The following is a 27,644-nucleotide window of genomic DNA, read 5'->3' on the forward strand; positions in this document are numbered from 1 at the left end:
ATACGATTCACGATATCACTTTTCACCCTCACGCCGTGTTTTCAAACCTGAGTCAGTTGACTCGTGACGAGTGAATCACGAGAAGTGACCACGTCAACTCTTTATAAATCTCCGGTCTTACACTTACGAACTTTTGTACAGGCGCCCCTCAACCAATATCATCTTGAGCATATTCATATGATTTGTCATGACTCGCATGATTATAGTCTATTGAGTATTTTTCCAAACCACCATGTATTAAAAGTGAGAACATATGCTGGTCCGGTATGGTTCGCTTAAGTCAGGTTTTCATAATGACAAATGCACGAGACTGGTGTACTGTAGTTATTCATAAGTCGATGGTCATTTCATGCTGGTGTTATTTATTGGTATGGATTTTATGGTAAAAACGGGATGTGTTAGAGTATGATATATTCATCATGAACATAGTTTATAGACACTTGGGCGGGATACTGGCCGTGTCGGAATCCAGTCGTGCTCCCACTCAGCAGGTCTGGATTCCAATTGGTTGCCTCCAGGAGACTGATATATGCAGTAAGGGACTCGGAGGTGGTTTGACTTTGTGGTCAAATTAGTCGTCTTAAAAGCATGGATAAGGCCAATGTACTGTCAGACAGTGGAGCCACCTATTGGCGATTATATAAAACTTAAGCTGGCCCACCGTGCTCCTGTCTGTAGTCTCTCTCTCAATATAAGTCTTAAAACAGTATGGAATAATAGTAAATCATAAAGCACATTTCTCTTCACTGCAATAACGAGACTACTGCAACATTCCTTCAAATCTTTCAATCTTCTTTTTGAGCATTGGATGAAGCCACCATGTTCAAATGATGAGTACTTTGCGCTCGACCACACTCCCCGTTCTCCTGTTGTGGCTTCTGGTGCTTTCTTGTCTTCAACACCTTTTGTGATAATGTTATGGTTACCTACCTGCCAGGCCTTCGGGAGCTACAGTATTATACCACCTGTTGCGTTAGACGAACAAGATCCAAAAGTATGCCTCCTGCAGCATGCAATGATGGCACAGAACAAGGATGCGAGGCTGTGAGGTCATTTCACGCTAAGATTAGGAAGGCTTTCTGGCAAGAGCACAAATCGTCACTGTTCGCCTTCTGGCAAACAGACACGGAACAAGGTAAACTCTATCCACTTGCCAAGGCCAAGGAAGAAAAACGTATCTATATTGCAACACCTGTTCGCATCTTGTGGAACAGGTAGCTGGCTGCATCTCTGTAGGCCTACAAGTTCTGTCAATCATTGTACCAAACCAAAGGTATTGTAGGACTGATACTTATTGCAAAGGCTTGTCACCCAGCTGCAAGAATGCATGCAGTCCAACATGAGTCAGACTTATTACTCTAAGCAAGCACTTATAAAGATGACATCCCTCCTGCTTCTAATACCATATTACAGGCTAGAAGAGTCCATTTACTGGCTCCTTTGTTATAGAGGGTGGCCAGGAAAAGTGTATTACATGCTACCCCTCCATAACAAATAACATGGTCAGTGGACTTTTCCTTCCAGTTGTACAAGTGAACCATTGGCCTTAGAAGCAGCAGTGTGTGACTGGCCATAGGGGTGGGCACTATCAGGGGTTGGAACCTTCGGTTAAACATACCTAACCTGTGGTATCAAACCCATCTCGAGGTGTCACCTGCCTCTATTATTGATAGTACGGCTGCATCCATTACATTAGAAACGATATCTTAATTCCAATCGAACTCAAAATGAAATTTTAAATTCTAATCACGGTGTTATTAGCTTCGAGATGTTTGGATAACCAGCTGTTGTTTGAAAATGTGTGAATCAACATTCGTAAGCTGTTTCATTGACTTCCTCTATTATTCTGGCCATCCATTCATGAATTTGTGGAATGAATATCTGAGCACTTGCAGCCGATGAGAGCGGCGTCGATGAGAAACATATGGGCTGTGAATTTCATAACTAATTGAGCATGATTTACATAAAAAGCGTAGGTTATTAAAGGAAATGGATAAATGAAAAAATCAATTAGAACAAAATGCGTACATCATTATTTGCTAATGGATTATACTGTGGTGATAGCCATACGTACATAATGCATCGAGAAATCTATGAGCAGCTGAGGGTTGTCTAACCAAGCATAATATGGCCACAGATTCGCTATCCGTTAAGGTGTCTCTCTGCGTGAAGCTGCTAGATTTGTGGGAATTCACTTCTTTTCGAACAAGCTGTTTCTCTGAAATGTTATGCTCCAAACGATCTTTCTAGCCCGTCAATTCATATTTATTTATTTTAGTCAAATGAATTGTTGCTCCAAACGGTTTTGCAGCATCTCTGTCGAACCCGTCTCACCCACATCTTGAATTTGATTCTACTTTGCTCACCATTAATGTCAGACAACTCACATGCAGAGCCGTTGAAACCACCTGCTTATAAATCTCAATCCAACCCACCATGTAGAGTACTCGGGAGTGTTTGAACTGCCTCCATCGCGGTTCAAATGATAGTTAACAAAATGCGAAGCGTCTTGTAGCATGGCCACCTGCGAGGTGAGATGGTGTGGTTGAAGGTATAAGTCATTTATTATGTTTACTATGTCCCCACAGGTAATTGTTCTCTGTGATTGCACATTCTCGTGTTGAAGATCTTATGTTATGTGTTATGATTCAGCAGATCAAGCTCTGACGTCTCGGAGAAAGGAGGGAGTGGTGGTAACTGATATCTGCTGCCTTTGATCCTGGGCGGGACGACAATTTTAAGAAGCGAAGCTAGATGAAGAGGATGCTGTTTTACACTTAAGTAACTTCACCTCTGCAGTTTTGGTCTGTATGCTGTACAGCATCACCCTACATGAAAACCAAGGTCTAAACACATTCATTCCTCGGACATGTTGCTTATACTTGTTGAAAGCACACCATTCTGACAGACAGTGCTGATCGATGTGAATCACCTGAAAGCAAGAATCTAGCAAACACCAGGCTTGATAGCAGGTTTGGTGCTGGAGAAATGTTGTCTTGATCGAGCTGCTGAAACATGGGTCTCGGTCTCTACTGTCTGTGTTCTCACTTTATTTATTATTCTTCACTTCCAGTGGTAAACTCTTCCTACAGTGTAATCAATCACAACCCCATTTCTTAGTCCTTCCTTGTAAATGCTGGTGTGCGTTAGCCGCAGTAATCCTCGCCTCATTTCACCCCGTGCAGGTTGTGGGTAAAGCTAATGTTTCTCTTGGCTATCTGCTGAAGCAAGATAAGTGCAGACAAGGCTGTGAGGTTGTGCGAGGAAGAAGGTTCGAAATGATTGTATCAGTGGAAACTTCAGTCAATCGTATCCTCCTCCCCTCGCACACGTTACTGAGCTCGGTCGTTATTAGTGCCGACAGGAGTGTTTGACCACTGCTGGTGCCGAGTTTTGGGGGATGGCCCAGTACGAGGTGGTGCAAAGCCATAGAGTCAGGTATCTCTGGTCCTCCACCCTTGGCATCATTACCACCAACAGCAGACCTACTTCATACTCTTAAAGTAATATACTGCTGTTTCTATAAAAGTCTGGATATCGAAAGATACAACTTGTAGTCGTTACTTATAACTCAGTCGTGTTAGGTGGCAAAGTTAATAGAGTAGCTTGTCAGAAAAGTGGAAAATGATCACAGAAGTAACTTTCTCTGCTAAAGTGTATTTGGTTGTTTTTCTTCAAGTTGACTATCAAAAATATCAACCAGGTAGGCTTACCTTGCTTTGTACTATGAAGGCTTATGCTTTGGCGTAACTATACGTTTGTAGGTATTATTCTTGAAAGGAAGTTATTGTTGTTATTTTCCTACCTATGGTTAGGCAAATTTGTTTGTTTTTCTTTAATTGATACAGGAATTGTTGAGAAAATAATATCTTTGGGGCGATAAATCTGTTTGTTTAATCTCTTAACGTGAACACTTTGTGTGGACCATGCATAGGCCTTTGATGACACACTGTAGCTGGCTTTTGAATACCAAGTGAAAAAATCGCTGGGCCATCCTTTGCACAGAAAGAATGTTGTTGTTGAAAAGCAATACCTGTTGAAATATCAACTGATCACAAAATGCAGCAGCAACATTACCATCTGATGCAGGAAAACTACAATGCAGCTGAATTGGTCAGTTATTGGCCAAAATGTACTTCGGGACATAAAAAAGCAATCCATGTCATTTGAGGGTCATGTTATTGGGAGTCATTTGGGAACATTGTCCATGTCTCCAATTTGATCTGCTTCTCTGCGGCAGCTGTTAGCTTTGGTGTACTCTCTTGTTTCACGATCGCTTCGTGAGCCGCTTGGCTAAGCCCATGTAACCTGACGCTATTAGGATTAACAGGGGCTAACCAACCAAGCCAGGTTACCACTGCCAACAAGCAACCTACGTCATAGCTCCAACAAACTCAGCTGTGCTTAGCTAACCATTAGCCAGGGAAAGGGAAACTATTCCTTTGTGTCTCTAAGGTAGCTGAGAGATTTGCAATGATGCATCATTAAGCACCAAGAGGCATAGTATGAAACATGGAACAAGCCGTATGGTTGTGTAAGATATCTTTGACTATCATAGCATGGCAAATCTAACTTATCTAAAGTTAGCTTAGCCATCATGCTTGGCCTGCAGGGACGAACCATCCAAACTCATTTGCCACGGGCACCAGAGAACAACCTACGTCAGAGCTGGAATGAGCCCAGTTCTTCTTAGCCAACGTTGTTAACAGTGAGATGAGCCCAAAGTTTCTACCATTGATGATGCCGCTTGCTGAATAGAGTTACGAGTTCTAGATGAGCACGATGTCCATCGACCTGTTACCCAGACTAGATCTTCTTTTCTGCATAGTGCATCACTTGCGTATAAAGGATCAAGCTGTGTCCTTTACTCATCCACTATGCAAGGTTCGTAGATACCATTATGGTTTTTACAACGTTACGGTATCCGTAGCAACCAGCTTGTCAGAGAGTCTATATCGCAAAACCAAACCTTGTCTAGCTTTAGGAACAGGCAGAATTGAATAACATCATCATCAGCATCGACAACCCGGCGTAGACTGTGTAGTCATAGTAACACGGTACTCTATTGTCACGGTAACAAGTGCATATCAGATACGCTTCCAATACCTAATACCTAATACTACATAGCCCCGGGTAGGTTCCGCCCTAAGAAGCATGCGTCACTCTACATTGCTGCTCACAAAAGTATTCCGTGTTTTGGTCAGCTTGGCTGAAGTCAAATTGGCTGTCATTCCGTCTAAAATGTGGCCACGCCACCTGTTGGTTTACGTTGAGCTTGAGGATTATGTGTGGGTCTCCACCCTGTTTGCTAAAGCTCCACCATAAACGTTGATGGCGGATATACATGTATACACAATTATTACCTCACGAGATATTATTATATTGTGTTACCAGCAATAGGTTTTGACAACCCTATAACCCTCCCACAGATGTACTTCCAACTTGAACAGATTGATACTGATAATGGTTCTTTGTGCAGGAGGAAACTGGTGCCCTGTTCTGATCAACCCTGACCATCTTGTAGGTACCTTCTTTCTGGAACCAACTGATTTCCCATATTGTAAGATTCATTAGCTAATAGTACCTTCATTAGCCAAGCATGTTGCGTAAGCCACTTTAGTGCTTGTCTGCCTCGTTTGTTACTGTATTGTTCTCATCAGACAAGAACTTCAGGGGTTTGGATGCGAGCCACGATGGGAAAATGAGGGGACCTGGTCGCATTGATAACTCGACGAGGAGTAGGGGTAGTCATAAGACAGGGACTCAATGGCTCTGATGCTGGATGGGGAAGTGGCGGACTGTGTCATGTTTTACTCTACGAGGAGGAAGAGTCATCATAGTTCTGTCTTAATGAGACATAACTTCCAAGGGTGCGAGCGCCTTGCATGATAGGGAAGTAGGGTACACAGGAGCTCCAGGGGTTTAGATGATAACCACGAAGGGGTCAAGCTAGAGTGTGGGACTGCATCATGGATAGGTCGCCCTTTGCGTAATGACTAGACAATCCACAGCTGTAGCAACCTCTGGCGCAATGACCCGACAATCCACATTGGACGCAACCATTGGCGTAGTGCCCTGACCATGGACATCTGTAGCAACCTTCAGCATAATGACCTGAGCATGTACATCAGGAGCAGTCTTTGGCGTAAGACATGACAATCCACATCTGTAGCAACCTCTGGCGCAATGACCCGCCAGTCGACATTAGTACAATCACCCTGCAGTCTTTGGCGTAATGACCAGTAGACTAGCAATCAGTTCCTTCCCACCTCAACATCTATTGCCAAGGTCAGTACATATCAAGTTGTTTACGACCATGCCACATAGTACATCGTAGAGAACCCGGAAATATCATTTGTCCAACCACTCGGCGTTGTTTACATGGTTCTCTATGACATTGCTAGTTTATGCACATAGCCATCAAGGCAAGCCAAATGAATCTCCCTTCTGCAAATAAATCATGGGATACTGTCCATTTTCGAGTTCATTGCTTTGGTGATGGCCTTCAGGGCTGCCAAGGTACGAGCAAATGATGACGCTTGTTCGCATTCACTCTCTTATGGAGTCCATTGCTTTCGTAGTGGTCTTCAAGGCTCCCAGAGTCACGCAAATGATGGCTCTTGTTTGCAGTATTCAGTCCCGTTCATTGTTTCTGTTTCGGCCTTCAAGGCCCCACAGGATGGCCATCAGCACAAGCAAATGATAGTACTTGCCTGTTGTGGAGTATGGTAGTGCCAGGTCAAGGTGTTGGACTGATAGTCTAAGGTTTGCAGTTGATCAGCTCAAGTGTAGTTGTATGAGCTTTAACACTTACTAATGATAGTGTGAAGCAGTCATTACCATGTTAATTCACAGCCGTGGTTTAGCCAAGTGGATCCATTTGCAAGCAGAGCTGGGTGGTGTTCACATCAGAGATGTGCGTATGTCATTATGACTGCATCAAATGTTGGTATTGCCTTCCTCAGCCGATAGCTACATGAAGTTGCCTTGTACGAAAGTAGTTCTGCCATGGTGTACTGTTGTCTAACACTCTCACTGAGGAATGGATGAGTTTCTTCACCCACTGAACATGCCCAATACCATCAGCGTTGACAGAACTCGGTATACAAGAATATTTCATGTCGTCAGATCGACTCTCGTTATCTGAGAGTATTGAAATCAATGTTATATCTGAAAACGTCCACGATGTTTCTAAAACTGTACATTAAAAGAAACTGCATCCAAACTGTGCATCGGAAAATTGAACTGTTATTGACAAAAACTGCAACCGGGTTATGCCTGAGTGAAAATCGATATCTATTAGTCTTTTCCACCCCCTCAGCAACAGAATCGGGTGTGCAGTTGAACAGGCATCTTTAGTAGGAGCAGCCTTATCCATTTAGCACTACTTTTCATGATTAATTTCAGGAGAATTTCCATCCAATTTCGTAGCAGAGTACCGGTGGTTTGTCAACGATTACTCCTGTCCTGTCATTATGCGTGAACATTAATTTCAACGCCTACGTTTCTCAAAAATGCATCTTGAGAAGCTGTGAAATTAGTTCCAGAGGTGACAAGGCGAGATACATGTTGACCGAATCTTTGCTGAGGAACAATCGTTGCTCGCTAAGACTTAAGGCGAGCTCCCATATTGGACAAATCAATACCCTTCAGTAAATGAACGTCCTTTCAAAATGAAGTAATTTCTCGATAGCCCGCAGAGAAGCAGCTGCTCAAGCGGAGATCTATTCAATAGTCATGATGGTCAAGAATGTTTATCAATATTCAGGCAAATGGTATTGGCGGCTGGTTGCTTTGAATGCTTTGAGACGCCAATCCAGGCAGAGTTGTTGGGCACTATCTGATTAGATTCTGATGTGCTCTGCATGCCGGAATTCTGGGAGGAATTTGTGGGGATGTTCAGGGCAACAACCTTGTCACAAAGGTTCCTCTTGTTTTAAGATTGGATTGCTATTGCTCTCTAAGGAAGATGAGTAGCGCTGATGGTCTGGTTGATTTGAATGCATTGTGGAGCTCCTGGCAAAGTTCTTTGAGCATTCGTGCCTCTCAAGTAAAACTTCCATACACCTGAGTGTTAAGATACTGTCGTGTTCAACATGGGAATACTTCAGAGAAATGACTGATCCAGTTAATGAGATATACGTAATTGCATTCCAAAGAAGTTGAGCTGCTTAGCCGCTCATTTTCATGGAAAGGAATCTGGTAAAGGTTTTTATCGTGAATCCTGGCTTCACACCAAAGCCTTGTTTCAGAGACATGGCTTTTCTTCTATGGGCAGGAGGACTTGTCAATTCACCCATTGTCTTGATGACGACAACCGTCTATCTCATCCCTGTCATGTGGCTGGTCTTTCCAGCTTTGCCAATATTGCTATTCCTGGTAACAAGTGCAGTCATCAGGACCGTATACTTATGTGGAATCACATGATACCCCGCTGCTCCGACATAGCAAGATAACATGATCACTGCACACGAGGTCCTTGCCTCTTCTATCTCCCTACGTCTCTGCACCCAATTCATGTTCACTTGGAGGCAATGTCCCACCCATTGCCTTTCATTAATATCAACCCCGTCCTCTGCCAGAAACTGCTTACAGTGTCTCCAAATCATCTTGTCGGGCTTCCTGCCAAATTGATCGCGTGCATGGAGTGCTTTCGAAATATGTCTCGTATAGGGAAGTGTGTTTGTCTCTTATGGATTTGCTGTGCTTGTGAGAAGGATTCACCATCAGGAATCACATGGTGTGTTTCATCAGATCATCAACGTAGGGGTTTCTTGGTCAAGACCTTCAAGTCCTCCAAGCGTAAATGGAATTGAATTGGGAAAGCATGTTCTTGTTTATATACTGGCTCATCGTCATCACACCTCTTCTTCACACAGGTTTTGCTTCTCTTTTGCTTCTGCTCTATATGCTAGCTATCACTGTTGGCTGAGTTGAAACTAATGTTAGCCTATATATCTGGTTGACCTAGCTGGCCCTTATCAAATGTATCGGCCCATATGATTGATCAATTGATCGAAGTGGTAACCCACAGACCCAAACATTGATTAGCTATAGCACTTTCTCCTGGTAGAATCAGCTAGCGTATTGTATCTGGTTTACAATAAGCTAGCCGTGATTGATATAGCCAGCCATATGCTATAGATCGCTGCCAAGCCTTGTATAATGCAGCAACATGCATCAGTAATGGATCGATACCTCATGTTTTCCTACATGCGTTGAAACAACTGGTGGTTATGTTTTTATGAAGGTCAGGCCAGAGCCCATTAATAAGCAAACCAGATCATATTGACAGGAGTAATATTGTAACATATTGTAACATTGATACTACAGGTTCAGTTTCATTCTGATTCCGAGGTCAGAGATCAAGGGTTGAACATCTCATCAAGGGATATCAGTGTCACAGCGTTTAGTGCGCTGGGCTCATAATCAGGAGGTATCAGGTTCACCTGGCGGAAGGATCACAATTTCATCTCTCTGTCCTTAGGCGAGAGACCTAACCCTTCATTGCTTCCTTAACCTATGATAATAAATGTGTACTAGACTTGCCTAGGAAGTTAATCTGTGATGAGCCAACATCCTATCAAAGGAAAGTGATACTCAAGGTCGCTTAATGCTACGTTTTCTTGCTGCCTTAACTGCCACAGGAAAACTACTCTCAGCGTCATTTATGAAGACTTTACTGTGTGATTAGTGTCTACTTAATGCAAGAGGCCCTTACACTTTTCAGGGTTTTTATTGAACTCCCACATTTCGTAACCAACTCAGAATGATTCCACTGTTTTCTCTCTTGGTTTAAACCCCATAAACCACCGCGTCGCCTCTTTGATCGTTACTGGAAATGTCATCGAAGCTTATCACAAACAAACCTACGCAATTGAACATTAGCCCAAGTTTCTCTCCCAGGTTTCGCTCCAGCGATGTTTTTATCTCTCCTTTGTACACATTAGTCCCAGAATGATCATCCTCACTTGAAAGCATTGGTTTCCATAAAAGAAGAGTAAATGGCAGACCTAATACATTCGATGCAAAAATTGGGGTGGAAAAATTTGGCATGGGTAGGTTTTAACGTTGATACCGTGTTTGCTTGCGCTGCGTAGTTCATATTAAAGCCAGCTGCAGTCACGGTGAGAATGAGTTTCCAGATGAGAAATCTCTCTGCCGACAACTTCTGAAGCCTGTCGCCTGCTCAAGCGAACAAGGTGACATTGGCAAGCAAGAAGGGATCGCTTTCAGCATCACGTTGTAACGCCCGTGGCAGACATGGGATTTCTTGGGCGGCAGTTGGAATAGCTGTTATACAGGCGACACGATTGTCACAATTATTACTAACAGCGGTTGCTGTCAAAACGTTATGTGCATGTGAACGCAAGCTGGCCACTCAAAATATTGTGGTGCTCTCCAACCGTCACTTAATCCCTCTGCCTACCATGTGTAAGCCTCTCATCAACTGAAATAAGAGAATTGAAAATCAAATTTCCTTTCATTCAACTCTTTCCTGCTGTCTTCAGTTGCAGTGCTTGGTATCCCGTTTCCCCAGAGCCGCACCTGGTAATCTTTGTTCAAAGTTCATACTTTATGTGGGCTAACGTAGGCATAGGCACACTGTTGGTGCATTGCTGTACACTGCAATATTTAGTTATTATATTCAGGAGCCTAGAGTTCCTGTATAATGGCCCTTACAACTGACACTGTCCTCGAAAACAGTAACGTTATCTTCGTCTTGGCACCGTCACCATCAGTCCCTAATAGATAATCAGTGCCAAAGATACAATGAGCTTGCACAATGTCTCATTATCGCGTTATCACCAATATCACAGGTAGGGTTGTTTTGGGGTCTCATTATCACATATTACCAATGTTAGCATGTTTTGTTTTGGACCAGAGTACTCAGTAGAGCACGCCAAATGCAATCTCAATAGCTCAATACATTCTCTCATGAATGAATCCGAATGTAAACAATGAGATTACACAAGAGGCTGGCATTATGCATTCCTGTTGTGACCAGGACCTACAAACGATATTTCTCACTTTAACATGAACCTTGACGGTCATGCACGTGTTAGCTCTACATAATACATGCTCGTTACTTTCTAGGTGATATGGTAAGCACTTTTCCAATATGAAAACAAAATAACAACAATACACCTCATGAAATAAATATTTGATTCACATAACTGTTGGATATGGATCTGAATGCATCTAGCTAGTCCAACGGTACATGATCGAACAGGCAAGTGCTATTACACTCGACTTTACACTAGGTTTAATGTTCTTCCTAAGCTGTTACAGAATATGGTATTGGTCACTTAGTGAGTGTGGTGATATTGGATTAGTCCACTCTATATATAAAGGAAATTACTCATAACGCAGTGTGTTTAGCCTGACATATCTGACATAAGATCCATACCCTTTTCCATATACACATTTTCTGGATTGCTCACCACGTCAAAAGATTTATGCTTTTGGCAAGTGTTTTAGCTTGGCTTAGCATAAATCACCTAATCGAGGGCCTAATTGCCGTGAAAAGACGAATGCTGCCATGCTTTCTGTTCAGAAATTGATTGTGGCATATTTGTCATGCTGCAGATAAAATATTTTTTAAGTCCAAATAATTTTTGTTCACTTGTTTTTTATCTGCTCAAAATGAAAAAACATCATCAGCACAAAAAAAATTTTGGCTTTGAAAAAAAAAAATTTCTGAGTCCAAATATTTTTTACACGTTGTTGCTTATCAGGCTCGCCGGCTATGTAACGTACGTGTCTGCGGTGGCATGCGTCTAGTTTACCAAGCATGGTTCTATTCACTGCCCAGCTGTTGCTGTTGTAGAGCGTGATGGCCGTGCATTAAGCATTGTTGAGTAAGCATCATAGTTTAGTAGCCTAATGTGGAGTAATGTATGGTAGCATTGCTAGGGATAGGTTCCCCATAGACCATGAAATTTCTCCAAATCATGAATTATGAAAATCATAATGGAAAAGCCATTACTGTAATTACGTACTCTATAATTGTGCATCCATTACACTGGAGAGACATAATTCATGAGGTTCTAGCAGAGTTGCTTCGACTCAGTATGCTCCTGTTGATCATGTAGGCCTTCCCTGTGTTTAGGGATATTAGCAAGAATAGCTATCAGCACAACCAGAAAAATGGATTTGAGACATTCAGGGCAATGAAACTGGCCTTAGTCCCAGCTTGCATCACAGCCACTTAGAAAGTTTTGACTTGTTTCTGTCAACCCGAAGAATCCTCTGATGTAAACGATATAAAGTTGGCAGACATTCCTTGATGGCCTGAGGACTGAGACTGGCGTCTGCTTTTCCCGAGTCATTAGGATCAGGCAGATCTTCCAAGAGTTTTAGAATCGATTGATCTGAGCTTTCTCCTTGGAGACGGTGTTGGAGATTGGCACCTCGGCGTTGTCTTTGGAACTTAGTATTCCAGGCCCTTCAAAGGGACATCCTACTACAAACCTAAAACGAACACATGCACAACAGTAAATAGCGAAGTTTCTCAAGATGTGGATGGTCAGGTCACAATGCCAAAGGTTGCTACAGGTGTGGATGGTCAGGTCACAATGCCAACGGTTGCTACAGGTGTGGATGGTCAGGTCACAATGCCAAAGGTTGCTACAGGTGTGGATGGTCAGGTCACAATGCCAACGGTTGCTACAGATGTGGATGGTCAGGTCACAATGCCAAAGGTTGCTACAGATGTGGATGGTCAGGTCATAATGCCAAAGGTTGCTACAGGTGTGGATTGTCAGGTCACAATGCCAAAGGTTGCTACAGGTGTGGATGGTCAGGTCACAATGCCAAAGGTTGCTACAGGTGTGGATGGTCAGGTCACAATGCCAAAGGTTGCTACAGGTGTGGATTGTCAGGTCACAATGCCAAAGGTTGCTACAGGTGTGGATTGTCAGGTCACAATGCCAAAGGTTGCTACAGGTGTGGATGGTCAGGTCACAATGCCAAAGGTTGCTACAGGTGTGGATGGTCAGGTCATAATGCCAAAGGTTGCTACAGGTGTGGATGGTCAGGTCATAATGCCAAAGGTTGCTACAGGTGTGGATGGTCAGGTCACAATGCCAAAGGTTGCTACAGGTGTGGATGGTCAGGTCACAATGCCAAAGGTTGCTACAGGTGTGGATGGTCAGGTCATAATGCCAAAGGTTGCTACAGGTGTGGATGGTCAGGTCACAATGCCAATGGTTGCTACAGGTGTGGATGGTCAGGTCACAATGCCAAAGGTTGCTACAGGTGTGGATGGTCAGGTCATAATGCCAAAGGTTGCTACAGGTGTGGATTGTCAGGTCACAATGCCAAAGGTTGCTACAGGTGTGGATGGTCAGGTCACAATGCCAAAGGTTGCTACAGATGTGGATGGTCAGGTCACAATGCCAAAGGTTGCTACAGGTGTGGATGGTCAGGTCACAATTCCAAAGGTTGCTACAGGTGTGGATTGTCAGGTCACAATGCCAAAGGTTGCTACAGGTGTGGATGGTCAGGTCATAATGCCAAAGGTTGCTACAGATGTGGATGGTCAGGTCATAATGCCAAAGGTTGCTACAGGTGTGGATGGTCAGGTCATAATGCCAATGGTTGCTACAGGTGTGGATTGTCAGGCCATTTGCCAAAGGTTGCTGTAAGAGCAGGTTGTCCTCTAATTTCAAGCAAGGAACGAAAAGCAATGTGTTCCATGTACTATAATATGGGGATATACACATCTAATGAACAACATGGCTTCAGGAGCTACGCAGACCAGCAAGTCATTATAGAGAAGGTGATTGCGTGTGAATTGTGTAGTAGACTAACGTGGGCGGATTGACGTCATCGAGTCCTAGCTGCATCCAGGCATTAATTGCGATAATCTCTGATCTTTAAGGTGGAACTTGTCTTTCCGAGTTGGAGAAGGTGTATGGAGTATAGGAATTGTCTAGCTACAGGGCAATGGTCACAGCTATGACATCAGCTTTTGACACTGTGACGAAGGGCCGGGCTTCATGCAATCATTAGTAGTAGTTTCGCTGGTTTCCCTGCTCGAAAAAAGCTTAGTGTTTTCAAAGGGTTTGTTCAGGGACTGTGATCAGCATCAGACACACGGTAGGCAGGGCCTTATACCATATATATCGTGTTTGATGACGTCATAGGAGTTATTTCGTGAACACACATTCGTGCTTTTTTTGTTACCAGGGTTTGGTAAGAACTGACGTAAGAAGAAAGAAACGTAGTAATCAGTACAGGCCAGCTATGTGTGTTTGGTCTTCATTGTTGAAGTATTATGTGTGTGCACATTGTCTCTGCATTGCGTCATGCCATTAAACCAAAGGTCTTTAGCAGTAGAATGATCTTTGACGTGCTTGGTGTCATGTCATTAGGGTAGGACATCATAAGTTGTGTTAGGCAATGGCCACTTATATAAGTGGAAAGGACGTGGACACATGATTGATTCAGAGTCGATTAGGGCTTGTTTATAACTGTACATGTATATGTATCAGTGGTTCCCTTTTCACCCAACCATGAAGTGTTTGCCATGGTTAGCTTCGATGACTTTGCTTGACAACTCAGTTTTCCTTGGTGAACAAGCTCTTACTGAACAATCTCTCGCTGAACAATCTCTCGCTGAACAATCCCTCGCTCTTGCAGTCGAGCAATAATGATGATGTATCGATAATGCCTGATGTGTGATTGCCCTTGTACCACAGAACTGTGTGTGACCAATGCTGTGAACCCAGCACTGAATGCACATGGCCACCATTAGATATGACATCTCATCATTTTACATGTATATCATATGGATAATTTCGTCGATTGGGAGCTGTTTTTTGTTGTTTACTGTTTGTTATTACAGACACATATATCAATTTGTTGATTATTATGCTACATTCTCGCAGAACCAGACCGAGAGTGTGCAGAGACCTCTCATGTACAGTACAGTATCAGTCATCCTGCACAACACCTATTCCTGTCAGCTGTCGTCCATAGAAATGAATCGCGCTCACAAATGTGAAACTAATGTCTTCATTTTGCTGTACAAGTGTTGTGGCGACGGGTGTGGTATTGTTCTGTCGGAAGAATTGTCTTTTAGAATGTAGTGTACCATATTGTTAACACCTGTCATGCCTGTTGGAATATGGGATAGCATGTTGGATTGTCCTTATCAGGAGGTGTCCTGGGCACTCAGATTCATCTGGTTCCTCCAAGTTTCAGATGCAACCTATCATCACGTGTGTTTGACTAGGGATTGTCCTAATAGGGCGGTTTCCTGGGCACTGAGGCCAATTTGGTTCTTCCATGTTTTAGAATGTGATGAAACATATCATCAACGCGTGTTCGAAGAGGAGACAGTTCATTCGATCATCCTTATAGAAAAGGTGTTCTGGGCATACGAAAAAGGTTACCACCAATGTACTTGTTGGAGCAGTAACAATTGAATATACCATATGATACTTATTTTTATTAGGTAATACTGGCTTTGATTTACCATTGTGTTTTTGATCCTCTTCTCTTACCCAGCAGATGTTTTCTCAGCGGGAGATCCCAGCCTGTCCTATAGTGTAAGGCTGACTAGCTGACGAATAAACTATTGATTGCTTGTAACACTTGGCTCATGTAATATTGACCTGTCTCATACTGTACGTACGTGCTATCAGACCACTAGTTTTTTTAGCAACACGTTTCACGTAGACTTGGTGTTGTGTGGGGTAGATCAATAGAAGCGCACTGGACCATCCACATCTAAACAAATACATAACCGATGTAGTCGTGTGATAGTCACTTCGATTGCTTGTTGAACGCGGGTTATCCTCCGAGTGGATAATGGACGCTTTGATGCTTGCTTCGAGATTGCATGGGTTTGAAAAGTAGATGGTTTGAAGATGTGTTCAGTGTTTTGATTGACTTCACATTCAGAGTAGGTGAGGGGATTATCCTCTTTGAAGTCATGTCGTGGTTCCGCATTAGACAAGACGAGTAGAGGCTCTGGTAACCAAGCTGGCCCCTTCGGAAGATCATCCAGAAGTCCTCAAATACTGTTCTTGCATTTGCTCCTATCTGCAGTCGCCTCTCATTCCTAAAAAAACTGACAAAGCCTGATGATACAGTCATAGCCTCCATAGTTGGATATACCATTGCTTGCAATTTGAAGTAATGTGAATATGCAATATTCAGTGGCTAATCTAGCTTCTAATGCAGTTTTAGTATTTACGGCATAAGACTCTCGGATAAATTATTCAGGGCCCTCTCATGTATTATATGAACTTTAACTAATGCATCTGGTGTAGAGGGTTTTTTAGCAGAGACAAGGGAAGGTATTTGGATGAGGCGAAGCTGGATAAGTTAGAGACTCACTTATGGCATTATGCTTCGAAATGAAATGAGATAATCAATAGGTTCTTAGGAAAGGTTTTCAAATAATATTGAATGTAAAAATACAGTAACATTTGAACAGCTTTCAGATTTGTCCTTGTAGTTTTAGATCCGTCCATGTGGGGCATTTGACAATGTCCTAAATGCAGCTGCATCTGCTAAATATTCTATTCACGTTTGTTGTGGCTAAATAAATACACTGATGTGGAATAATTGAATTGGAATTCTGCAGGAAATTATATCGATTGTCGAGTAAACAATGTGGAAATGTGGACAGGATTCAGGGTACTGTTGTGAAGATTTAATGAATAGTTAGACTTGCTGAGTTTGGTTCATCGAGGAAGAGGAATTGGAGGATGAGGACGAGGAGGAGTAGTAGGAGGGTACAGCATCCACATCAGACGGAGATATAGCCTGATTACAACTACAGCGCGGGTTTGCCGCTAACACTCCCCGTAACACTGACTCACAGTAACACAGGCTTCGTGGTCAGTTACAATTGCCAAGTCAAACTTGCAACGAAATTACCAGTAATCCAAGGTCTGTGAGAGCTAGGCAGTTCCCCACTTTCGCCTCTGTGGTGTAAAGTTAGCTTTCTTATACTTAACATTGCCATTAACCGTGATAAACAGTGCTAAACTTAAGATATATTCGTACATTTATCGCTGAATATATTGAGAGTTATCAGGTGAATTCCACTAGCCGGTCTGATTTACTCTGATAGCAAACAATCCCATCAGAGAACCTTAGGACGGCTCTATACATCATAACTGTTTATCAACACAACACCAGCAGGACTACTCGCTTTCAGCTGCATGCTAAGCACGTAGGTGGTTAGATGTCTTGCGAGGTTCGCCAAATGTTTTTAAGAAAAAAAGTGATGAGAATGATCGTAGGTGGTTCAACGACATAGGGATTGGAAGTAACGTTTTCATGAACAGCCTAGGCGCTATGGCTGCTTTGTGTAGCCTCTCGGTACCTTGGTGGTATTGCTGGTTTGTGCAGCCTGTCCGTGCCTTGGTGGTGTGACTTCACATCCTTCAGACTTGACAGTGACAAGGTATATACATTGATAAACACACTTTGTTTGAGAAGAATATTCTACTGTGCTTGGCATCACTTGCTGGTGAATGCACAGGTTGTTGTTGAACCCGTTTCACTGTGGCATCTGGCACATTGGTACTGATGAGAAGGTGGTTGTAACCTGGACCAACATACGCCGGAGATGCAAAATCACCCCAAAGTTATCTTCGTACGATTTGTGGAAACAGAAATGAATTAAGCACGAGTGAATTGATTCAAAAAGCATTAAAACGTACCAATAATCAAACGAACTCTAGGGAAATCATGGGATTACTGCTGAAGGAAAATGCTAATGATTTGGGCCTGTGGGGCATTGGTAACAAACGCTACTACAAAATAATAATTAATAGTGCAATTAGCAGCGCTGTGAACTTGATGGTGTTGGCAAGAACCTCTCAAGTAGCACTATTAGCTTGAAAATTGATTCTCAGCAAAAATGTCGGCGTTGATGACATTTAGAAAAATGTAGCCTTGCCTGGGATTGGAACCATCGACCCTTGAAGTGCTGGTCGCCTGCTCCACCAATGAGCCACCGGGGATCGCTGGTGACCCAGGGAGGCGACATAAGTAATAAACCGACTGCTTTGTCTTATTCATATACATGTAAAAACCTTAGTGTTTTGTGGTTGCACATTGGTGAAATCAATGTAGGGTTTGTGTTTATTACAGGTTCGACTCGTTGTTGTTACCTGCTAGATAGGGTGGCTTTCTCTCTGGGGAAGGGTTCGCGTCCAGATTACTCAGCCCTTGGAGGGAGACAAGGTCTTTCTTCCTGCGCATAGCCATGTCTCCTTTGTATCTGCTGTTGTCGTTGGCCGAGGTGAAGCCAACAAAGCTTTTCCCATCGGATTCTATTGCTTCGCTTCGAATGTCTTTGATGCTTATTTTAGGTATCGGTTGCTAAATAGATAACTTGTTGTGTTTACACTGCTTCACACTGCTTCACACTGCTCAGTCGTTGTTGGTTTGTTGTTGTATGGGTGGCTTCAGCAGCGTACTCGGCGTTGCTGATGGCGTACAGGTGATATTTTTAGGTTCATGTCGCATAAAATTGAAAAACTATATCATGAAATATGTAGGAAGACAAGTCATCTATACCAAAAGTGGTTTCGCTAGTCCATCGATATCTCGCTTGCAGTTGAACACAACTGGTCTAAAATGATGTCTCATTATAAAAATTCCGTGTTTGGATTCTCGATGAGCAGTTTCGTTTGGGTCCTGATCATGATGGTATCCACTGCTTGTTCTAAAATCCCACTAAAATACTCCTGTCTCTCTTAACCCCTACAATGACGACCATTTTCTCCATCTCAGCATCCCGAGAAAAGTCCATCTGGGAGGCAAGACTTATAGCTGTTGCCAATCGTACTCATGGCGATGCTTCTGCATATCATGAAAGTCATGCAGAAGATCCAAACCTTCCGGGAAACATGGCTATTTATAGATATTCCCGATAGCTCAATACAAGACCGTTGATACTGGATAGGTCTCATGCATTTATGCAATATTCAGATTAGATTTGAGTTGTCAGTGTGACCAATTCACTCGGGGAAACGCTTGATTTGCACGGTTAGTGTTGCGGTACCGTTTCCATCAGGCAGCAGGCTGAGCAATAATCTGAAAGATGGTTGTTAAGAGTGGAACATTATTGAGTGCAGATGGTTTAAGGTGTCACACGTTCAATCCAAAGGTCCAGGGAAACGCCAGGTTTATCAGTGCCTTGTCTTCCAAGGTTGAGTTCAGTGTGATGCACTGTCAAGGACAGCTTCGTTGAGTTTGGTAGTGTTCAGGTTTTTAAAAGGTATTCACAGCTGAATCCTAGGCATGTTGGGTTTAAAAACCAGTCCGATTTGTCCCCCCAGGATGAATGACTAAGAGTCCCCTCTAAAATATTCATTCACTCATTAGTCATCTAGCCTAGTCTGATGAGGGACTGACCTGTAACTGTGGATCTATAGGTAGTGGCAGATTCACGCCACTAGAACGAAAACCAATGTGTGCTGTGGACATTTCTTTCACAAGGAAATGCACATGGTAAGAGTGGAGTGTACGAGATTATCTTTATTGTTAACATGACCCAAAACTGTCATGTGTTGGGTAACCGTAAAGTGCTCTTTTTACTGGTCTTGTTAGCCTGGAATATGACGATATGATATAGCACTTGACGTAATGTCATGTAAATGATATTTGCTGAGTCAATGCAGCTATAATAGTCAATATGATCTCGCCTATTATTGGTGATGAATATTATGTAAAGATTTCCACATGACAGTCAGTGGGTCATAAAAAAGGTAGTGTGTTACCTCCTCCTCTGATAAAAGGACCTTGTTCTTGTACAGGACTTTGTTTTACCCTCCTCTGATCTGTGAGTTACCTTCCTGCTTATTGCGGATGGACCTTGTTCTTGTACAGGACTTTGTTTTACCCTCCTCTGATCTGTGAGTTACCTTCCTGCTTATTGCGGATGGACCTTGTTCTTGTACAGGACTTTGTTTTACCCTCCTTTGATCTGTTAGTTACCTTCCTGCTTATTGCGGATGGACCTTGTTCTTGTACAGGACTTTGTTTTACCCTCCTTTGATCTGTGAGTTACCTTCCTGCTTATTGCGGATGGACCTTGTTCTTGTACAGGACTTTGTTTTACCCTCCTTTGATCTGTTAGTTACCTTCCTGCTTATTGCGGATGGACCTTGTTCTTGTACAGGACTTTGTTTTACCCTCCTCTGATCTGTGAGTTACCTTCCTGCTTATTGCGGATGGACCTTGTTCTTGTACAGGACTTTGCTTTACCCTCCTCTGATCTGTGAGTTACCTTCCTGCTTATTGCGGATGGACCTTGTTCTTGTACAGGACTTTGTTTTACCCTCCTCTGATCTGTGAGTTACCTTCCTGCTTATTGCGGATGGACCTTGTTCTTGTACAGGACTTTGTTTTACCCTCCTCTGATCTGTGAGTTACCTTCCTGCTTATTGCGGATGGACCTTGTTCTTGTACAGGACTTTGTTTTACCCTCCTCTGATCTGTGAGTTACCTTCCTGCTTATTGCGGATGGACCTTGTTCTTGTACAGGACTTTGTTTTACCCTCCTTTGATCTGTGAGTTACCTTCCTACTTATTGCGGATGGAAGAAAAGATGTTTTGCCCAAGGACACACTTTGGTGCTATGATGTTTGAGTTGTATTTAGTATTTCTGTCATCCACGAACAGCAGTTGCCAACAACTGATTCATTCTACATGGTGTGGAGTCTCCACATCAACTTCATGTAATGCTTTGACGTCATGTTGCCCTACATGTATGATTGATGTTGCGCGAGAATGCTATGAAATAAAGCACCTGTTTTATCCAATAATAGCATCTTGATGTTTTGGACGAAACTGAAGTGTGCATGAAGAGAGATAAGTCTTCTCCTCTCTCCCATTCTTAAGAGAGAGGAAAACACCCAAGTGTCTTTTGAAATAGATTTGTCATTGAGCGATTGAGAAATAAAGCAAGCAGATATCTCGTCTCGGCAGACGGACAATAGGACATGATCGAATGAATATAAATGCAGTTGTATAAAGTGTCAACAGTAGCAGTACGTTGATAGCTTGATTTGTTGCTGTCCCAGAGTTGTTGCTGTATCTACAGAGCCGTGAGGCGGTCCATAGCGTTATCGATTGCCGGAGATGGAGTGTTGGGCTCTGTGGAATGGACTCAATTGCTTTGTGTATTGGTGCATACTGTTGGGTATGTAATGGTTAAGTGCAACAGAACGAGAGTTGGTTAATGGTGGTTTAATGGCAAGTGTTGTGCGAATGTATGATATAGCCAAGGAGGCAGTAATGGAGGGGGGGGGGGGGTCAATTTGGTTGATTGCATGATGGAGGCTGAGTACCAGCTTTGGCAGAGTCTCCCTTAAGGAGAGGCAGAGGGCATCCTCTCTATAAAGACACTTGTTTTCATTTAGAATAGTTTGTTCTCAGGCAAGTTCACCTCCGCAGTCAAAATCCTTTTTTTCCCTTTCTCATCGTCAGTCATGAAGAGATATCACTGTGCTTGCTTGCACCTTAAACACACCACCACTTTGAATACTATGGCGACACCATCGACTCTACAGAAGGAGCCACCTTTCCAAGTTGGTCAATTCATTATGGCAAGATTAGAGTTGATCACGGAATGTGATTTCCTGTTCGTGCGTCTCCAAGGTTAAGCTGCCATTTAAATACCAATATCGGTGAGCGGTGAAATGGTATAGCATTGGTGATTGGTTAGCTTTAGCAGCTACTGTAGAATAGGCATGATTGCTTGATAATGATGGATCTTTACCTTTGGTCTACAAGATGGTTTCATGACCAGTTTATAATGCTGTATTGTAGTGCTGCATTCTCATTTATTGCACTGACTAAGGCCGTGGAAGAAGTTCCACTCTGAGGTACATCCATCTTCGTGAGGTCTCTGCATGATCTGCAAACCTACCTCTTCACTAGTATCTTGGGTGACGCTGATCACTTTTTGTAACGTCTCCTGACACCTAAAACCCATTTTGATTGATTGATAGGTAAATACAGGTTCATTACATTGGAAAGGTTATATTTTTAGAAAACGTCGGCTGTGGTTCATAAGGTAAACCAATGTATGTTTAATATCAGTTCCTCTGAGATGCAGTAAGAAGTTGGTACATGCTCTTTGATGTTATTCGTTCTTTACACTCATTTCTGTAAACATGACATCGACATTACTAATATTGTTAAAAAACTGAACATGAGAGTTATGTGCAAAGATAGATGCTAAACTTTTCTCTCCAAGACTGAGAAAGACGGTCGGTGAGGAGATATGCGTGATGCTTTCTTTATGCTTACGTTGTGACTATGATATTTACAAGTTTAACAATTATTGAAGGAGAGTTGAAAAAATTTCTAAGTCCAAATTTTTTTTCACTGAAACATCATCAACCCCCAAAAAATGATAACTGTCAAAATCAGGCAAGGAGTGACGGCTAATGAGCTCAGAAACAATTGGTGTGAGTGATATAACGTCAGACAACCTGAATATAATATAGCAGTTATTGCTCTTCAGCAGTCGATAAGAAGGAGGCTGGTTATTACACCGGGGCAATTAATCAACTCGAGTCCTTATACTTACCACTCTCGTCTTGGGATATTACAAGACGCATTGCACCAGCAGGAAACTCTTTCAGCTTCAATCACTGGTGCAGGATGTCTTTTTGTAGGAGGGGACTCCAGCCTTTCATTCTGTTCAACTTCAATCATCAGTGCAGCCATTGAGAAAGAACTGCACTTGAGATAGGTTGATTGCTAGCCGCTATTCTTGTCCAGTGCGTATGGTTTGTAGAAGAGAAGTACATTGGCATCTCACTCGATCAATCACCCGGTTACCTCAGTCAGCTGTCTGTTGGCCTCTTGGGATTGTATCTGCTCCATTTTTTTGTCTGATTCGAAAAAGGCGAATATCGTATTCTTATGTGAAGGGTAGACGGCTAGGAATTCGAAGTACGATGTGACGTTCTGACTGAAAATGAGAGATGTACTTTTCGGTTTCATGAGCAAATTCTGACCTAGATTACACAGCAAGAAGTTAAAGTGTTCTCTCATGTCTCTCTGGGAGAATACACTGTCTGGGAGAATACACTGTCTGGGAGAATACACAATCGACACATCTCTTTGGAATCTGAGGACTTTATTTCTTTGAACTATTGGAGAGTTAGCCGTGGCCTGTTGTAGCTCGTAGACAGAAGCTGGTGGACTCCCGCTTTTACTGGTCAACATGCCAACACAATTGACCATGGCTGATGACCATAACCGTTACCGATGCAGTAAGAATCGCTCGATCTCTTTCCTTCTAACTTCTCTGAGACTAAACATCTCTAAACCGGTGTGAAAAAGTCATCAACGGAACATGTAGTGTTGTGAGAACTGCAGGCGTAATCAATTTTGCTTCCCAATCACTTGATCGACAACCACCAGTCTAACATATTTAATTCCAAGTTGTCTGAGGTATTTGTGATTAGGTTTAAACAGGTGGCGGCTGTTGGTTCTAATAGGATAGTGGTAAGGTAAACTAGCAGTTAACTACATTGTAAGAAAGATGCTAGGAGGCTTCGCGTGATAGCAACCACTAAATCAAGTTGTTACAATGTTCTCAAGTGGTTGTAAGGTGCATGGATTGAAATGTGATTGTTTAAGAGATTAGCAGGTCTAGAAAAACACCATTACAACTCTCATGCTTGATAAGTTTTGTTGACAAACGGTTTCGAGAAGAAAAAACAGCCCCACAACCATCCAAGTGCCTACGAAACCTGTTGTGTATACTCTAGTCAGGAGGTTAACTAAGCATAAAGGTTATTTTCCACTACAATGGTGGGGAACGTGGGAACGAAGTGTTTTCCAAGGCTTTGGGTTAATTTCGTGGCAAGTTATTTAGTATTGCTCCGCTATTGTGATTGACGAGAAAGCGTATTGGACATGGGAAACTACAGTTCCAGTCATAAAAGTAGGAAACGTGCATCCTGATGCTGTGTATGTAATGAAGTAATATGTAGTGATATGAGAAATATTAGGAAGTTGTTGTATTTTGACATCTCTTAAAACCTTTCTAGATTCCAAACAGTTCAGCTGATATTTTAAGAGTTCACAGGAGTTTCCAGTTAGTAAAACCAATTTCGTATTGTATTTTACCTTAACCGGCATGACAATTTTGTTTAAGGAATTGAACCCGAGGCGGAGGACCTTGGTTGAGTTACCAAGACACTCGAGGGTGGAGCTAAAATACAGTCCAAACCCGAGCCGACAGGCGAGGGTTTGGACGAAATTTTAGCTCCACCCGAGAGTGTCTTGGTAACTCAACCAAGGTCCGAAGCCGAGGGTTCAATTTCTATTCTAAAATACCTCAAACTTAAAAAGATAGGCCACGAAATAACTTGAATATGTGCGAATTTGGCAAATTCCATCCATCGCCTGCCCGGAGCGCCGGTAGCGCCGTTGTTTACATTATGTTACGGCAGCCCGTATAGGAAGTCCGGATCGGCTCGCTCAAGTGACGCTAAAATCCGCGCAAATGGGCTATTTGGAGCGTTTTTCTCAGCAAATATGTGTAGTGCTCATTAAAAAACTTAGGTGGTTGATGCTTCCTTGGCTGATTTGTGTTTGAAGCAGTGTTTTGAGAGCCTCAAACTTCTGAAGTGAGCTGTGTGCATGGTTCCACATTTTAGTGCAACCCGAGGGAACTTTGGTAGAGCATCTTGGTTGCGTGTCCAAAACACTCCACTCTCAGAACGAGGCTTATGCATTTTCCATTTAAAAGTTGACTTTACGGTACCAAGGTATTTTAGAATATTAGTTCATTAGTTCGTGTACATCTCGACAATAACATTAGCAACTTTATCCCCAAATTCATAATAACAAATTGAAATGTATAATTGTTAATTGGAAAAACTAATGAACCATACGGATTATTGAGATGGACCCTACGGGTTATTAAGATGGACCATACGGGTTATGAAGATAAAAAGTTTAAATTAAAATTGTTATGAGGTACACGTTGCTTAAGGGATGGCTTTTTGGAAGTGAGGTCGCCACCTCCCAGTGGTCCAGCGGGCCAACACCCTGATGTCCAACCAATAGGAATCGAGGTGGCTGATCACATGTTATCCAATTAGTCTGCCTTTATTAGCGTGGCTCTCCGGCCGAATCCTCAGAGACGACCTCCAACCTGAACCTGTAACAACGTGAACCCTTTAACAACCTGAACCTGTAACAACCTGTAACAGACGTACAACAAAGTTCTGAAAGAGATACACCTGACTTCTTGTCCTTTCATTTGATCCTGCCCTCACAAGAGCTAGTTCCCTAGGAGCCCATAGCAGAAGGAAGGGACTCCGCAACATGTACATCTCGTGTAGATGTTCTAGATCCCAATCTTTTGGGAGTTGAAAGGTTCTCAGTTTCAATTCTACACCCATATCAATGCCTGCTTATGAAGCGGGTAAGTTGTTTAGGTGGTCGAGCAAAAACCACACCTGTTGATCAAGCCACACACCTACACAGACTGTTCCTGCTGGAAATCGTTGAATGTTCGCTGAAGTAACACGATAATTGATGTCGAGCTGAGCCATCTCTTACCAAGTGTTGGAGACGGAACATGTCAAGAACTGCCAAAAGCTATTGACATGATGATTGACTGATGTGCTTTACGATTGATTTAGTTCTGCACGAAAAGTGAACAAGAGTGTAATGGAGTTTGTTGAAATGGACAAGGCGAAGAGTGGAGTGCAGTTACATACTGGTTGGGTGTCCAACTCTCAATGCTAGGTCTGAGGGTTAGAAGGCTGTTCTGGTGCCACCTTCTCTCTCACAGCCAGCTCAAACTAAAGTGCGTGCAGCTCCTTAATATATTGGACCAACAATAATGGCAGTCGTAAAGCACTTTCGGAGAGACTCTAGTCAGTGAAAAGTTCTTTGCAAAAGTCACAAAAGAAAAAAAGCTGACTGATATCAGAAGAAATACCCAGTAGCCGTTATGGTCATTTTGATAGAGCATGAAGCACCACTGTGCATTGTAATGGGTGGTATTCTCTATGTGGGTTCATGGATAATGGATGAGAGTTTGCAACCATCACGAACTCTGCCATGAATCATTGAGAGCGTGTTGTCAGGGTCCACTACTGATTGCGGCAGACTGCTCTCCTAAAAGCATTATTATGAAATATTCAATAGGCCCTCTCTGGTGGGTGTGTAAGATATCTCGCTCTGTGGTCGCAAACGTAGTGCTCTGGTTTATAAGCAAGTTCCAGGTGAATATCATGCTGATTGTGGGTTGCACGAGTAGACGTAGTTCTTGTGGTGGGCGGCAGAGGTTTGAGAAAGTTCCATTGCTGTGTTGGAGAATGAATTAGCAGGGTTGGGTGGTATGTGACAGAGGTCTAGCCATTCCAGGCATTGATGAGTGACGATGTGACGAAGGTTTCAGCCGTAGGCCACCACAGTGTTGGAGAATGTATTTGAACGCTTGCACATTACCATCTGGATGGCGAGTTCTTTTGTACAAACTATCTGAATACTCTGGGATGTGGAGGCATTTTAGCCTTCTTAACAATAGAGTAACCATCAACCCATCCAGTCTCCACGTTCATTCTCCCATACAACAAGCGTTGAGTTGATCTGCCAAAGGCTTGGCGGTGAGGAAACCCCAAACAAATAGTACTGCTATTTGAATTAACTTGACATTCAGTTTGAAATTGTAACTACATGGATTCCTTTCCATCAGCAAAAGTACTTCACATAGATGGAGGTCTTCTAGTATAGGGTACCACATAGTTAAAGGTAGAGTGTCTCGTCATCAACAGTTGGTGTGGTATCATGTTAAGGTAGTGCCAACATACTGGGGGAGATTGGCATGGCTGGCAATCCGTAGGTTGCTGCTGCAACATGAGGAACCCTGGTATAATTAGCTGTAATAAGACATAAATATAGATACATATAATGGGAGGTAAAGATGATATTGTTGATAGGAGATGCTCTGGTATCCGGATGCATGTTCCCGGGTTTAACCCCTTGCCTCCGGGCAAGTCTGACATGGCACAAGTTATGTACGCTCCAAGAAGGGCGTGGTTGCATGGACTGCTTTCCAGATCGGTAAAAGCTATGATCTCAAATTTTGGACAGTTAGTAGTCAAGATTATTGGCTCCAAACTCTGGCAGCATTGCAGAGAAGCCTGGCTTTTGTACCAAGCTATCTGACTCTTTGCTGAACTTATGCTATACACAGTGGCGACATTTCTCTCTCTATTTTACAGTTACCTTCCTTTGTGTTTGCCGTCGCCAGCAGAATACCTCGATGCCATAAAACATTAGAACACACGTCGTGTTTACCTTTGTTTTATAATTTTTTGCTCTTGTTTATTACCGAATGTTATGTTGTTTATCATCACCATAATGTTTTGCAAAGATTGAATGAGCTCTTAATAAACTTGGTGAATGCTACCTAACAATCCTCGACTACTTCTGATTTGGCTACAGATAAGTTAACAATTAGGCTAAGCTAACATTGAGGCATTCCTATCGCCAACTCTGGGTGCATGAACTAAGCGGCTGAACTCTTAATTGGCAGCTACTTGGATCAGAAGTATCTGACTTGCTAAGGCCTTTAATCTCTAGACTCGGTAACCGTCTCCTGATGATCAATCCTTCCTCTATCC

General features: G+C 42.7%; 1 protein-coding gene across 4 annotated transcripts in view; it reads left to right on the top strand.

Annotated features, from left to right (window-relative positions):
* Nucleotides 1-27,644, top strand: part of LOC135490778 (potassium voltage-gated channel protein Shal-like) — a 76,596-nt gene that overhangs the window by 1,795 nt on the left and 47,157 nt on the right. The gene's annotated exons all lie outside the window — the stretch shown is intronic.

The sequence above is a fragment of the Lineus longissimus genome, chromosome 7 (assembly GCF_910592395.1).
Source record: "Lineus longissimus chromosome 7, tnLinLong1.2, whole genome shotgun sequence".
Classification (NCBI taxonomy): domain Eukaryota; kingdom Metazoa; phylum Nemertea; class Pilidiophora; order Heteronemertea; family Lineidae; genus Lineus; species Lineus longissimus.